Raw genomic sequence first — 14341 nt, forward strand, 5'->3', positions numbered from 1 at the left:
CTCACGTAAATCTTGATAACCTGCCGTTGTAGCAGCCGTAACCGATCTAACAACTGCTCCAGACACTTGCTGTCATATATAGGCGTTGCAGACAGCAGCGCCGTATTCTGCCTGTTTGCATATCTCTGTACTTGAATACACATGCCTGTACCATTTTCTTTGGCGCTTCAGTATATATCCGTGCTCGCTTTTGTCTACATGAACGGGTTACTCTCAGAAACTACTATAGCGATTTTTTGATACTCGCAGCGGACTGACGCCACCGCCCCGACGAATACTGAGCGGCCGTGGAAGCTTTTGACTCAGGGCTCGCACTGTTAGGGGTTGCAGTCGGACAATACGCTCACGCCTTTAGACGGTGCAGTACATCACCGAGTGGCATGTGCTGCTTAAGACCTTTAATTTATATGATAGTAACGATATTCAGTTACCTAACGTTGTTCTCTGACTTTTATCTTAATCTTACTAAACAAAATTACCGACACCGTACGCCAAACATGTCATTCGGCCTATGTATTTAGTGCTACCCGTGCGAAGAAAGAGCGTCTCGCTAGTTTATATTATAAATATATATATTTACAGTGACTTGCCAATCCTTAAACCAATCGTCATTCCTCTGCAAGACTTCCTTTATTTTATTAAAATTATGTGGCATTGCGACACTCTCACAAATAACAACTTCAGAAAACCGTGAAGAAATTCCGAATTTATCCACTAGTTCATTTACACATACTGAAGAAGAAGAAAGGATTCCTGAGATACCCCCTGATATAAATGCGAAAGTGTTACCGGTGCACGATTTTATGCGCGAATTGAGCTCTCGTGTATGTCCCATAAATGTTCGATTGGGGTGGTCGGGGAGGGGGGGGGGGGGGCAAATCATTCGCGTGAATTGTCTAGAATGTTCTTCAAAACAATCGCGAACAGTTGTTGTGGCCCAGTGACATAGGTGTTCGTTATCCATAAAAATTCCATCATTGTTTGGCAACATGAAGTCTATGAAAGGCTGTATATTGTCTCCAAGCAGCCGAACATAAACAGCACCCAGTCCTTTCCGCGTGGACACAGCCCACACCATTGTGGAGCCACCACCAGCTTCGACAGTTTCCTAACAGATGGCTCTGAGCACTATGGGACTTAACATCTGAAGCATTCAGTACCCTAGAACTTAGAACTACTTGAACTTAACTAACCTAAAGACATCACACACAGCCATGCCCGAGGCAGGATTCGAAACTGCGATCGTAGCGGTCGCGCGGTTCCAGACTGAAGCGCCTAGAACCGCTCGGTCACACCGGCCGGCGCACAGTTTCTTAATAACTTGGGTATATGGCTTCATGGCGTCTGCGCCACACTCGAATCCTACTATCATCTCTAACCAACTGAAATCGGGAGTCATTTGACCATGTTACCGAGTTGCAGGCAATGTCGTGCAGTTAACAGAGGCACTCGCGTCGGTTGTCTACTGCCATAGCCCATTAACGCCAAATTTCGCCGCACTGTTCGAACAGTTACATTCGTCGTACGTCCCACATTGATTTCAATTGTTATTTCACGCACTGCTACTTGTCTGTTAGCACTGACTACTCTCCGCGTCCGACCATCCTGATTTAGGTTTCCCGTGATTTCCCTAAATCGTTCCAGGCAAATGCCGGGATGGTTCCTTTGAAAGGGCACGGCCGACTTCCTTCCCCGTCCTTCCCTAATCCAACCTCGCTGTCTGGTCTCCTTCCCCAAACAACCCAACCCAACCCAACTGACTACTCTGTGCAAACGCCGCTGCTCTCGGTCGTTAAGTGAAGGCCGTCGGTCGCTGCGTTGTGTGTGATGAGAGGTAATGCCTGAAAGTTGGTATTCTCGGCACCTTCGTGAACTGTGGACTTCGGAATAATGAATTCTCTAACGATTTCAGATGTCCCATAAATCTGGCTCCAACTACGACAGCGCATTCAAAACCTGTTTGCCGTCTTGCGGCCATAATCACGTCGGAAACCTTTTCACATGAATCATCTGAGTACAGCTGATGGCTCGGCCAATCCACTGCCTTTTTACACCTTGTGCACGCGACACTACCGCCATTTGTATAGGTGTATGTCGCTATCGCAAGACTTTTGTCACTTCAGTGTATATTGTGAACAGTGACGGTCCTCGATAGTGCTGAAGTTGCTTCAACATACGTCAGTTTCGTTCCATTAAAGAACACATGTTTGCCGGCCTCTGTGGCCGAGCGGTTCTAGGCGCTTCAGTCCGGAACCGCGCGGCTGCTACGGTCGCAGGTTCGAATCCTTCCTCGGGCATGGATGTGTGTGATGTCCGTAGGTTAGTTAGGTTCAAGTAGTTCTAAGTCTAGGGGACTGATGATGTCATGTTAAGTCCTATAGTGCTTAGAGCCATTTGAACCATTTTTGAAGGAGACATGTTGTGTTCCTATCTGTTCGGAAGTTGTGAACATCTTAAACCTGATGAGATATCCCGTAAGGTCGTAATTTGTTCACTAAGCGCCAGTGCGGAACTGCATAGAATGAGTTTTGAAAGTCAAGTAATACGTCCACGTCATCTTCTGGATCTCACAGACGAACTGAGCTTCACAAGACTGCTGTTTGCAGTATCCATGTTGTTATCACAGAGGTGATTTGAGTTCTCCAGTGTGGTCATAATATACAAATACAAAATGTATTCTATAATTACAGAAAAGATTGACGACATCGGTAGCCGCTCAAAGTTATGCGTTTTTCTCCGACGATCCTTTTTGGAAACGGGAATTATATGCGGGTGTTATTTTTTTTTTCCAATCCCTTGAAACACTTCATTGCTTTAACGATTTACGAAAAGCTTACGCCAGTTAAAATTACTGTTACAACCAAATAAGTCGTTGCTCTGTGATTATTAAATACTGTTGGCAAGATTACTACCTTTCGACAGAGCGCCGTTGATATTTTCTATTGTTATTAATGTGCGCCGTTGAATCACAATTTAAAATATAAAATAATTCGGAGCTAATAGTCTTACCCGCAGTAGGTTTACCTGGTACCTTACGGCCATCAACTGTTGTATCTGGGCTTGTTGCTTGGTTGATTACATTTTTCTAGTTTTATGTACATATGTACTGTTTAAAGATTTAAACAGTTCACTGATAGTGACCGGACCAAATATCTCACGAAATAAGCATCAAACGAAAAAACTACAAAGAACGAAACTTGTCTCGCTTGAAGGGGAAAACCAAATGGCGCTATGGTTGGCCCGTTAGATGGCGCTGCCATAGGTCAAACGGGTATCAACTGCGTTTTTTAAAATAGGGACCCCCATTTTTTATTACATATACGTGTAGTACGTAAAGAAATATGAATGTTTTAGTTGGACCACTTTTCTCGCTTTGTGATAGATGGCGCTGTAATAGTCACAAACGTACAAGTACGTCGTATCACGTAACATTCCGCCAGTGCGGACGGTATTTGCTTCGTGATACATATACATTACCCGTGTTAAAATGGACCATTTACCAATTGTGGAAAAGGTAGATATCGTGTTGATGTATGGCTATTGCGATCAAAATGCCCAACGGGCGCGTGCTCTGAATGCTGCTCGGTATCCTGGACGACATCATCCAAGTGTCCGGACCGTTCGCCGGATAGTTACGTTATTTAAGGAAACAGGAAGTGTTCAGCCACATGTGAAACGTCAACCACGACCTGCAACAAATGATGATGCCCAAGTACGTGTTTTAGCTGCTGTCGCGGCTAATCCGCACGTCAGTAGCAGACAAATTGCGCTAGAATCGGGAATCTCGAAAACGTACCTTATTTCTATGCACCAGGAATTGCATGGCGACGAATTTGAACGTCGTGTACAGTTCTGCCACTGGGTACAAGAGAAATTACGGGACGATGACAGATTTTTTTCACGCGTTCTATTTAGCGACGAAGCGTCATTCAGCAACAGCGGTAACGTAAACCGTCATAATATGCACTATTGGGCAACGGAAAATCCACGATGGCTGCGACAAGTGGAACATCAGCGATCTTGGCGGGTTAATGTATGGTGCGGCATTATGGGAGGAAGGATAATTGGCCCCCATTTTATCGATGGTGCAATGTATGCTGATTTCCTACGTAATGTTCTACTGATGTTACTACAAGATGTTTCACTGCATGACAGAATGGCGATGTACTTCCTACATGATGGATGTCTGGTACATAGCTCGTGTGCGGTTGAAGCGGTATTGAATAGCATATTTCATGACAGGTGGATTGGTCATCGAAGCACCATACCATGGCCCGCACGTTCACCGAATCTGACGTCCCCGGATTTCTTTCTGTGGGGAAAGTTGAAGGATATTTGCTATCGTGATCCACCGACAACGCAGAACTATTTGCTGTTGAGAGGAATGTTGTTTACGTATTGCCAAATGCATTGAGGTTGACGGACATCATTTTGAGCATTTATTGCATTAATGTGGTATTTACAGGTCATCACGCTTTAACAGCATGCGTTCTCAGAAATGGTAAGTTCACAAAGGTACATGTATCACATTGGAACAACCGAAATAAAATGTTCAAACGTATCTACGTTCTGTATTTTAATTTAAAAAACCTACCTATTACCAACTGTTCGCCTAAAATTGTGAGCCATATGTTTTTGACTATTACAGCGCCATCCGTTTGACCTGTGACAGCGCCATTTAGCGGGCCAACCATAGCGCCATGTGGTTTCTCCCTTCAACCGAGACAAGTTTCGTTCTTTGTAGTTTTTTCGGTTGATGCTTATTTCGTGAGATATTTGTCGCGATCACGATCTTTTTTTTTCTTTTTTTTTCCTTTATTGATTTTCAATTCCCCCCAAAGGGGGCGGGCTGGCAGCAGGTTAGTACGCTGCTCTACAGCCTACAGAGTTTTATTTTAAAAACGGAAGAAGAAAAGAAACAAGAAAAACAGGCGATAAAACGGTGACGTAAAGAGTAAAATGGCGGAAAAATGCGGAAAGTTAAAACAGAAAGCAAGAGGGGTTGGCAATGTTAATAAAAGACACAGGAATCAGACGAGTAGCATAGTACATACAGAATTAAAAAACACGGCGACAGTCTGGTTTCTGTTCGCAAGAGATAAAAAGCACACCCAGCGACAGTATGATGGGATTCGCAACACTTCCCAAGAAACACAACACGGAACACCCACTGTAAAACACTTACTGTAAAACGCTGGACGAAAAGGTCGGCACAAAGATGACACTCCTGAGCCAAAGGCACATAGGGGGGGGGGGGGGCTGGAGAAGGAACCAAGGGGGGGGGGGACCAAGGAGGGAGAGGACTAATAAAGGGGGAGAGGGGCAGGGCAGACGCGAGAGGGAATGAGAGGAGGCAGAGGATGGAAATGCAAAGGGACTCGGGGGAAAGAAGGGGGCAGAGAGAGGGGAGGTGGGGAAAAAAGAGGATGGAAGGGGGGGGAGAGGGAGCCCAGGAAAAGGACAGAGGAAAGGAGGGGGAGTGAGGATCAGAGTTGATAGGAGGGATAAATGGAGGGAGAGAGGGCATCATCCGGGAGGGGGAGTTCATGGAAGCCACCTTGGGAAAGGAGATGTAGGGTGTAGAGATGGAGGGCAGGGGGGACACAACAGTGAAGACGTGGCAGGGGGCGGGGATGGGAGAGGAGAGGAGCAACCAGGGGGTGAGGGGGTTCAAGACGGCGGGAGGTGTAGAGGATGTGGATATGTTCGAGGAATAGGAGCAGATGGGGGAAAGGAATGAGATCATAGAGGATCCGCGTGGGGGACGGGAGGCGTATACGGAAGGCGAGGCGGTGTGCATGATGCTCAAGGATCTGGAGGGACTTATAGAATTTGGGGGGGGGGGGGGGCAGATATCCAGGCAGGACTGGCATAACAGAGGATGGGACGGATTAAGGATTTGTAGGTGTGGAGGATGGTAGAGGGGTGCAACCCCCATGTCCGGCCAGAGAGGAGTTTGAGGAGTCAGAGGCGGTTGTGGGCTTTGGATTGGATGGAGCGGGCGATCACGATCAATAGACCACCCTATATATATATATATATATATATATATATATATATATATATATATATATATATTCTCAGACCTGTTGCAAAATTTGATTGTGTACAGACTAATATTTTGGTATATCCTTTACATACATTCTTCCGACTCAAGGGTTGGGAAGACAACAAACGTGTGTATTTATGGTTCCGCACCCAACCGTAATCCTGTACCCTGTACCTTGGGCTCGTTTTTGGGTTGAGAGAGTTGCCTATTCTGAAGCGCGCCCCTCACTCTCTCTGTCGGAGCCTGGATTGCTCAATCCCCCGGAACGTGGCCTAGCCCTCCCACTCCCCCTCCTACTTAACGATAAATCCAGGCTTGAGTAGGACTATATCACATATTTTGTGTTGAACCGTTCAGATATAAGGTACATCGCCTTCGCCCTGTTGAACGATTGTAGTTGGTATTCTATTCTGCTATCACTTTGTCTCGATATTTGCAAATTCGACGTTCGCTCCATGATTGAAAGAGGAAACCGTAGTGACACAATTTTAGAAGACTGGATTCACTGTTTCTGCCTTCCAGTGTCACACTCTGCGTCTGTCCCTCGGCGACTGAATAGACAGTGCTGATCTGTTAACTGACTTTTCATAAGAACTTGATCTGAAAGAAAATAGGATTTTTCTTCAGATCGGTAGGCAAGATTTTGCTTTTGCATTCAGTCGACAGTTTATTTTGGAATCGTTCGGCTTACTTTTTTTTATGGTTCAAATGGTTCTGAGCACTATGGGACTTAAGTTCTGAGGTCATCAGTCCCCTAGAACTTAGAACTACTTAAACGTAACTAACCTAAGGACATCACACACATCCATGCCCGAGGCAGGATTCGAAGCTGCGACCGTAGCGGTCGCGCGGTTCCAGACTGTAGCACCTAGAATCACTCAACCAGTCCAGCCGGTGTTTGTTAACATTTCTTTGACTTAATTTAAATTGTGATCATGCTCTCCTTCATTTCTGAGTAATTTTCTGACACAGCTATTGAAACCAAGCGGTCTTTCGTTCCCCCCTCCTGCTCCCCCCCCCCTCTCCCCCCGCCACCACCACCACCACCCGCCACCTTCTGACACACTTACTCGACACATGTATGTTTAAACTGTGTTGTGCAACACTATAGATTTTTATCCATTGGTATTCCACATCTTCGTCCCCAGAGGTCAGTGTTTGATTCTGACTACTGAGTGTGCAATCTGCTTTCCGTTACACATGCTAAGAAGAATATTTTTCTATCTTTGGCTGGCTCTGAGCACCATGGGACTTAACTACTGAGGCCATCAGTCCCCTTTCTACCTTTCTTATCATTCTTTTCACACGTGTACTAATTGATACCTTAACAGCCTTAGGCCCGTTTCATACTGGGACACTGGTGACGGTCTCCAATGACCGTCACCGACAGAGATACATTCGTTTGAACTGGAGCGTTCACATCGGGACACTACACTGCCTCACCGAGCCACTGTGACCCAGCAGTGACTCACCCTCGCCACAGGTGAAGGGCAGGGTCACTGTGTTCACGGCAATCACCGTCAGACATGCATTAGTTTGAATTGGAGTGTTCACACTGGGACACAGACCACAGACACAGCACTGCAGATTTACCAACATAAAGGCAGTCATTTCTGAGACAGTACCGCGAAACATTGGATTGGATTGTTCTGGGGGAGGAGACCAAACAGCGATGTCATCGGTCTCATCGGATTAGGGAAGGATGGGGAAGGAAGTCGGCCGTGCCCTTTCAAAGGAACCATCCCGACATTTGCCTGCAGCGATTTAGGGAAATCACGGAAAGCCTAAAACAGTATGGCCGGACCGAGTCCAGTGTGCCAACCACTGCGTCACCTCGCTCGGTCGCGAAACATTCATTATATGTTATACTGTACGCATTGTAGCCATGAGTTTAGATTTCATTAACACGGAAGATTTTATAAGTGAAGTAGAAAGTCGTCCCGCTATTTGGGACGTCAAAAGCGATGACTATAGGAACAAAGTGGTGGCTAGGAGGGTGGTAACCTTCAAGCACATTTGCATCCCTCGCCCCCTTTTCTTTTGCGTCTTAAGGTGTTCCGCCATATGGTCCAAAATAGAGTTAAAATATTATTCTTAATTACAATTATATTTGCGCACATGTGGCTACTACAATAATGAATTTTATTAATTTATTATAATATTATTGAGGTACAAGTTCCTGACACACTGTAATTTTAATTGTAAGTTCCAGTCAGTTCAGTGAATACAATAATGTGACTTCTTACAGTTAACATAGTAATAATTGCACAATACACATCATAAATACAATCCCAGATGAACAATGAGGCCTAACCACATTAACGATCACGTAACATTTCTAGCAATTACATTTTTTGCTGCTGCCAAGCCACTTCACCTTCAGGGCCAACGAAGTAGTTTGCAAAGTCATCTACATCTACGTGATTACTCTGCTATTCACAATAAAGTGGCTGGCAGAGAGTTCAATGAACCACCTTCAAGCTGTCACTCTATCGTTCCACTCTCGAACGGCACGCGGGAAAAACGAACACTGTTCGCAATATTTCCTCCACGGACTAAACGAGGTGACATGTCCTGCAATCTCTGAATAGTTAACGTATCCTCAAACGACATAATGAGTATAAAACAATCCTTTCTCCAGCCGATCATGTAGCAGTGGATGTACGTGTAATAAACATTTTGTCTTTATTCTCCTCCTCCCCCTCCGTAGAAGTACCAACAAAAGTTCCTCCTCGCTCGAGTCCATTTCACTAATTAATCAGTTGGCAATACCTGCGGTGTCTGACACTGATGATCCAGGAGTGTTCACCACAATTACCGGTGACCGTCACTGGCGACCGGTACCAGTGTCCCAGTGTGGAACGGGCCTTATGGTCTCTTCTTCCTCTTTTTTCCTGGTCTTATCCAGTATCTGTACGGCTTGGCATGTGAACATGGGTTTGGCAATGTTAGTGGTAGAGGTTGGCCTTCCAGCCCTTCCTGTCAACATCCCTTTTCCTGAGGACGGAATTTGTGTACCCCATCTGTCCATGTGTAATATTATCCCATGGGAAAGTGTGTGGACGTTTTCGAAATGTTTCCGAACCGAGCAACTGAGGCGGGACATGAGTACCAGCCCAGTATACGAGCTGTGTGAGAAAAATAATGCGACTCATTGTTTATCTACCAAAGTTTTTATTTTTTTCAAACAACAATACTGTCCCGTTCAAAGTAGTTCATTTCGGCAACTACACACCGGCGTAGTCATCGTTTCCAATCTTGGTAGCAGCGCTGAAAGGCTTGAACTTGTGCAGCCTTTAACATGTCGGTCACATTCTTTTCAATGTTCTCCAGAGTCCAAAAATGACGTCCTTTTAGATCATTTTCCAGTTTCGGGGAAAAATTTCGCAAGGACTCAGATCACGTAAAAACGCGGCCTGTAGGACATGATGAACATGGCAGTCTGACATGGAGCATTGCCATGATGCAACATCCACTTTTCCGCAATATCCACTCTCACCCGATTCACCCCTTTCCTCAGGCTTTCGAGGACAGTTTTGTAAAATACTTGTTTAACAGTTTGTCCTGGAGGAACAAGAGCATGCATAGGTTCGACGTTTTCGTCGGTTTTTGAAGCTGAATGTCTCCCTCGGCGAGGTTCATCTTCAACGTGTTCTCTGCCTTTCAAAACCGATTTGTGCCAGCGAAAAACTTGTGCTTTTGATAAGGAATGTTCTCCACAGGCCTGTTTCAACTTTTCGAAGGTCACTCTCGCGGGTTCCCCAAGTTTAACATGAAACGTGATGTCATAACGTTGCTCTAAATTCCACTGTTCCATTTTCGTAAAAACACAACTTCACTGTTAGCGCTCTCAGTATTCGCGTGGTGGCTGTAAGGAGTTGAAACTCGGACTGAGTATCTGGAAGGGATGAACACATCGGTTTACACAAGTAGAGCAACACAGCATTCGTGGGCTATCCGCCCGTGGTGTTTCCGACCCTTTTCAGAGGTTTCGCAGTTACTGTGGGACTTCCGACCAATTTTGCACCTTTGGTTCTCCGACCAGAGCCTCCCCCTTTGTTGATTTACGCCAGTCGTTCGCCAGCAGCGGTGTGTTGTCACCACGAGACTTTTGTAGGCCTAAGTTACATGAGTTCTACACACTGTGAGTGATGGAATTAAAGACAGCAAAGAGAGTGAAGCGGCGTCTTTTCAAGGATGGTCATCGCTACCAGGTGCACACAAAATGTGATGAGTATACGAACTGGTTGTGCGTGAATTTCGAACGGAGTAAATGCTAGGGCCGTTTAAAGTGTGCACATGGCAGAATCGTGGCTGAATAGCAACATTCTTGCCCACCTGACGAAGCAGATGTGCTGATTAAGAAACGAATTCGTAACTGCAAATAGAATCCACCAAGGAGCCGCAGTGAATGTTTCCCAAATTTTTTACGTTAAATTTCATGATTTGAAAGATAAAAGGTTTAGATTTCGTCGCAAATATGCCAAATTATGAGAACTCCAGGATTGGATTGTGTAAAACAAGATGGAAAGCGACTGGTACGACGCAGAACCCTGGCAGTAGTTCAGAGGTTCAACTGAGTGAAAATATTTTGAAATTAACTGAAGGTAATAGTTTTTTGAAAACTGACGATGGTTCTGTTCCTCGGAAAGCATCCCGGTTGCAATTTTCACTTCGACCAATATCTGTGTCAAAAAATACAAGAGCTGGGTTTAACGGAGGAATAAAGGGATGGATAAGAAGTCCGATTGTTTTGCTGCATTGTGCCGCAATGCCACGTCTTCCACCAAACAGTGTTGATGGAGTGTGGATCGTAATAATGGAGGAAATGCCCAGTGGAGAAAAGGTCCGAAATTCGCAGGTATCAGTGGATGGAAAATCCTAATATACCAATTGAAATGTTTTTAACCAAGGCAGAAGACCACGAATTTTGTCGAAGGCTGATATGGGAAACTAAATCACTCAATAAATCAAAAACATCCGAACGCACTTTCTAATAAATAAGCTGAAGAAAGAAGCAGTAAATGTTAAATTTGAAAATATAAAAGATTCTATTGGCCTTCCTCTTCCAAAACGTAGAAAAAGATACTTAGATTTTGACAAAAGCTTAAAAGACATCATAAGAATTTAAGAGGAGTTTAAAATCCATGGCTGTCTTATACACTACTGGCTATTAAAATTGCTACACCAAGAAGAAATACAGATGATAAACGGGTATTCATTGGAAAAATATATTATACTAGCACTGACATGTGATTACATTTTCACCCAATTTGGGTGCATAGATCCTGAGAAATCAGTACCCACAACAACCACCTATGGCCGCAATAACGGCCTTGACACGCCTGGGATGGCGTGTACAGGTACAGCTGCCCATGCAGCTTCAACACGATACCACAGTTCATCAAGAGTAGTGACTGGCGTATTGTGACGAGACAGTTGCTCGGCCACCATTGACCAGACGTTTTCAATTGGTGAGAGATCTGGAGAATGTGCTGTCCAGGGCAGCAGTCGAATATTTTCTGTATCCAGAAAGGCCCGTACAGGACCTGCAACATGCGGTCGTGCATTATCTTGCTGAAATGTAGGGTTTCGCAGGGACCGAATGAAGTGGAGATCCACGGGTCGTAACACATCCGAAATATAACGTCCACTGTTCAAAGTGCCGTCAATATGAACAAGAGGTGACCAAGACGTGTAACCAATGGCACCCCATACCATCACGCCGGGTGATACGCCAGTATGGCGATGACGAATACTCGCTTCCAATGTGCATTCACCGCGATGTCGCCAAACACGGATGCGGCCATCATGATGCTGTAAACAGAACCTGGATTCATCCGTAAAAATTACGTTTTGCCATTCGTACACGCAGGTTCGTCGTTGAGTACACTATCGCAGGCGCTCCTGTCTGTGATGCAGCGTCAAGGGTAACCGCAGCCATGGTCTCAGAGCTGATAGTCCATGCAAACGTCGTCGAACTGTTCGTCCAGATGGTTGTTGTCTTGCAAACGTCCCCATCTACTGACTCAGGGATCGAGACGTGGCTGCACGATCCGTTACAGCCATGCGGATAAGATGTCTGTCATCTCAACTGCTAGTGATACGAGGCCATTTGGGATCCAGCACGGCGTTCCGTATTACCCTCCTGAACCCACTGATTCCATATTCTGCTAACAGTCATTGGATCTCGACCAACGCGAGCAGCAATGTCGCGATACGATAAACCGCAATCGCAATAGATTACAATCCGACCTTTATCAAAGTCGGAAACGTGATGGTACGCATTTCTGCTCTTTACACGAGGCATCACAACAACGTTTCACCAGGCAATGCCGGTCAACTGCTGTTTGTGTATGAGAAATCGGTTGGAAACTTTCCTCATGTCAGGCCAGCCGTTGTGGCCGAGCGGTTCTAGGCGCTACAGTCTGGAACCGCGCGACCGCTACGGTCGCAGGTTCGAATCCTGCCTCGAGCATGGATGTGTGTGATGTCCTTAGGTTAGTTAGGTTTAGTTAGTTCTAAGTTCTATGTAAGATACATTGCAGGGAGAGTTCACACTTGTGCAATTCAGAAAAGCTTGTGTTGGTAGGAACTATCCGACCAAGATGTCACTGGCTGTGAAGCAATCATTAAAATGAAAAATACTGTGTTGGGAAGTGTATTCAGCATCTGGGTGAGTCAGCTGTTTCTTGGCCACAGTTTGTCAGTGGTCACTCATGCAGACAGGCAGCTTGTTGGTTGCTATGCCCATGTAGGACACAGCACAGTCATTGCAGCTTAGCTTGTAGATCGCATGACTGGTTTCACAGATAGCCCTCCCTTCATGGGATAGATGGTACTTGTAACTGGACTGGAGTAGGTGCAGTGGTGGGAGGATGCATGGATCACATCTTGCTTCTGGGTCTGTTGTAGAGATGGAGCCATGAGGCAAAGAATTAGGAGTGAGAGTTGAGTAGGGATGGATGAGGATACTGTGTAGTTTCAGTGAGACCCTGGATGTATTTTGAGAGAAAATGCTTGTCACTACAGATGCAGTGGCCACTGGTAGCTAGGCTGTATGGATGGGACTTCTTGGTACAGAATAGGTGGCAGCTGTTGAAGTGGAGGTATTGCTTCTTTCTCCTCTCTTACTCCAGTTCACACACACTAGCCTCACTACTCTAGTCACATCTGCTGTCCATCTTCTTCATACATGTCTACCCATTGACCTCCATCCCACATTATGGGCTATTTATTTATTTTTACCTTTGATCTCATTGTGTTTTCACGTCGATTTCAGTTTGTTTTCGCATTTCTCTACCGACCTACTCACTCACGTTCCATCTTGTTTCTTCATACTTAATCTGTTCAGACCTTTTTGTGATTTTCCCCACCTATCATGACGTATTTTCCGGACGTTTTCTCTTCTATTTAAGCGTTATTTACGAACTTTTAGGCGTTTTTATCTTCCTTCCTTCTGCACAAATACGGAAAATTTTCCTTATTCCTAGCCAGAATCCACTCCCACATACTATTCCTGCATTGCTGCCTGGCTCGTGTAATTCCCCCAAATGGCCTGACCATCAAATTACTCATCTCTGGCTGCCACTCTTCCATCCACAATAACCTTCTTCTGTTCAGATTCCATCAATCCTTAACCCTCACCAACATAGTCCTGCAAAACCATATAAATCAGGCCCAAACGTCCCCACAGTACCTTCTTTCCATCCATAAAATTGCTGTACAATCCAAAATTCCTGTATCCCATCTCACACACTGAAACTTTTGCCCTCCAGAACTAGAGCATCAGGCACAACACCACCTCAAAAAAACCCTCCAGCCTGTTCACTTCCTACTCCTGCCTTGGATTACCACCTTTATAACAGCATCCAAACCTCCCACACATCCCCTCATTGCTGACAAACTCTGCCTCACAGACCTACTATACTTACCCCACCATCAAAATCTCCCTCCCTCCACCATAAAAGATCCAGAACCTAAACAGACCCAAAACTCAATCATGAACCTTTCCTGCAAAAGCCTTAGTCCCACAGAAATATCAGTTCTTTCCAAAGGCCATACCTTTTGCCCCACTCTGAAATTCTGTCATGCTGGACTTGTAAAAGACCCTCTCTCTTTCTCCCAGTCACTACAGTGGAAACACTTTTTCACCACCAACCCTACCAACCAGACACAATCCAAAACCAATATTGAACCCCTTCTAACTCAGCTCACTCGTCCATTCAACCATGATACACCTCCACTGCCCCAAGTCACTCGCTCTTGACTTCCCAGAATTTCTTAATCTCA

At 45.3% G+C, this 14341-nt stretch overlaps 1 protein-coding gene across 2 annotated transcripts in view; it reads left to right on the top strand.

The window, feature by feature from the left end:
- LOC126154582 (organic cation transporter protein-like) overlaps nt 1-14341 on the top strand; it is a 73891-nt gene that overhangs the window by 8813 nt on the left and 50737 nt on the right. The gene's annotated exons all lie outside the window — the stretch shown is intronic.

This window comes from Schistocerca cancellata, chromosome 1, assembly GCF_023864275.1.
Source record: "Schistocerca cancellata isolate TAMUIC-IGC-003103 chromosome 1, iqSchCanc2.1, whole genome shotgun sequence".
NCBI lineage: Eukaryota > Metazoa > Arthropoda > Insecta > Orthoptera > Acrididae > Schistocerca > Schistocerca cancellata.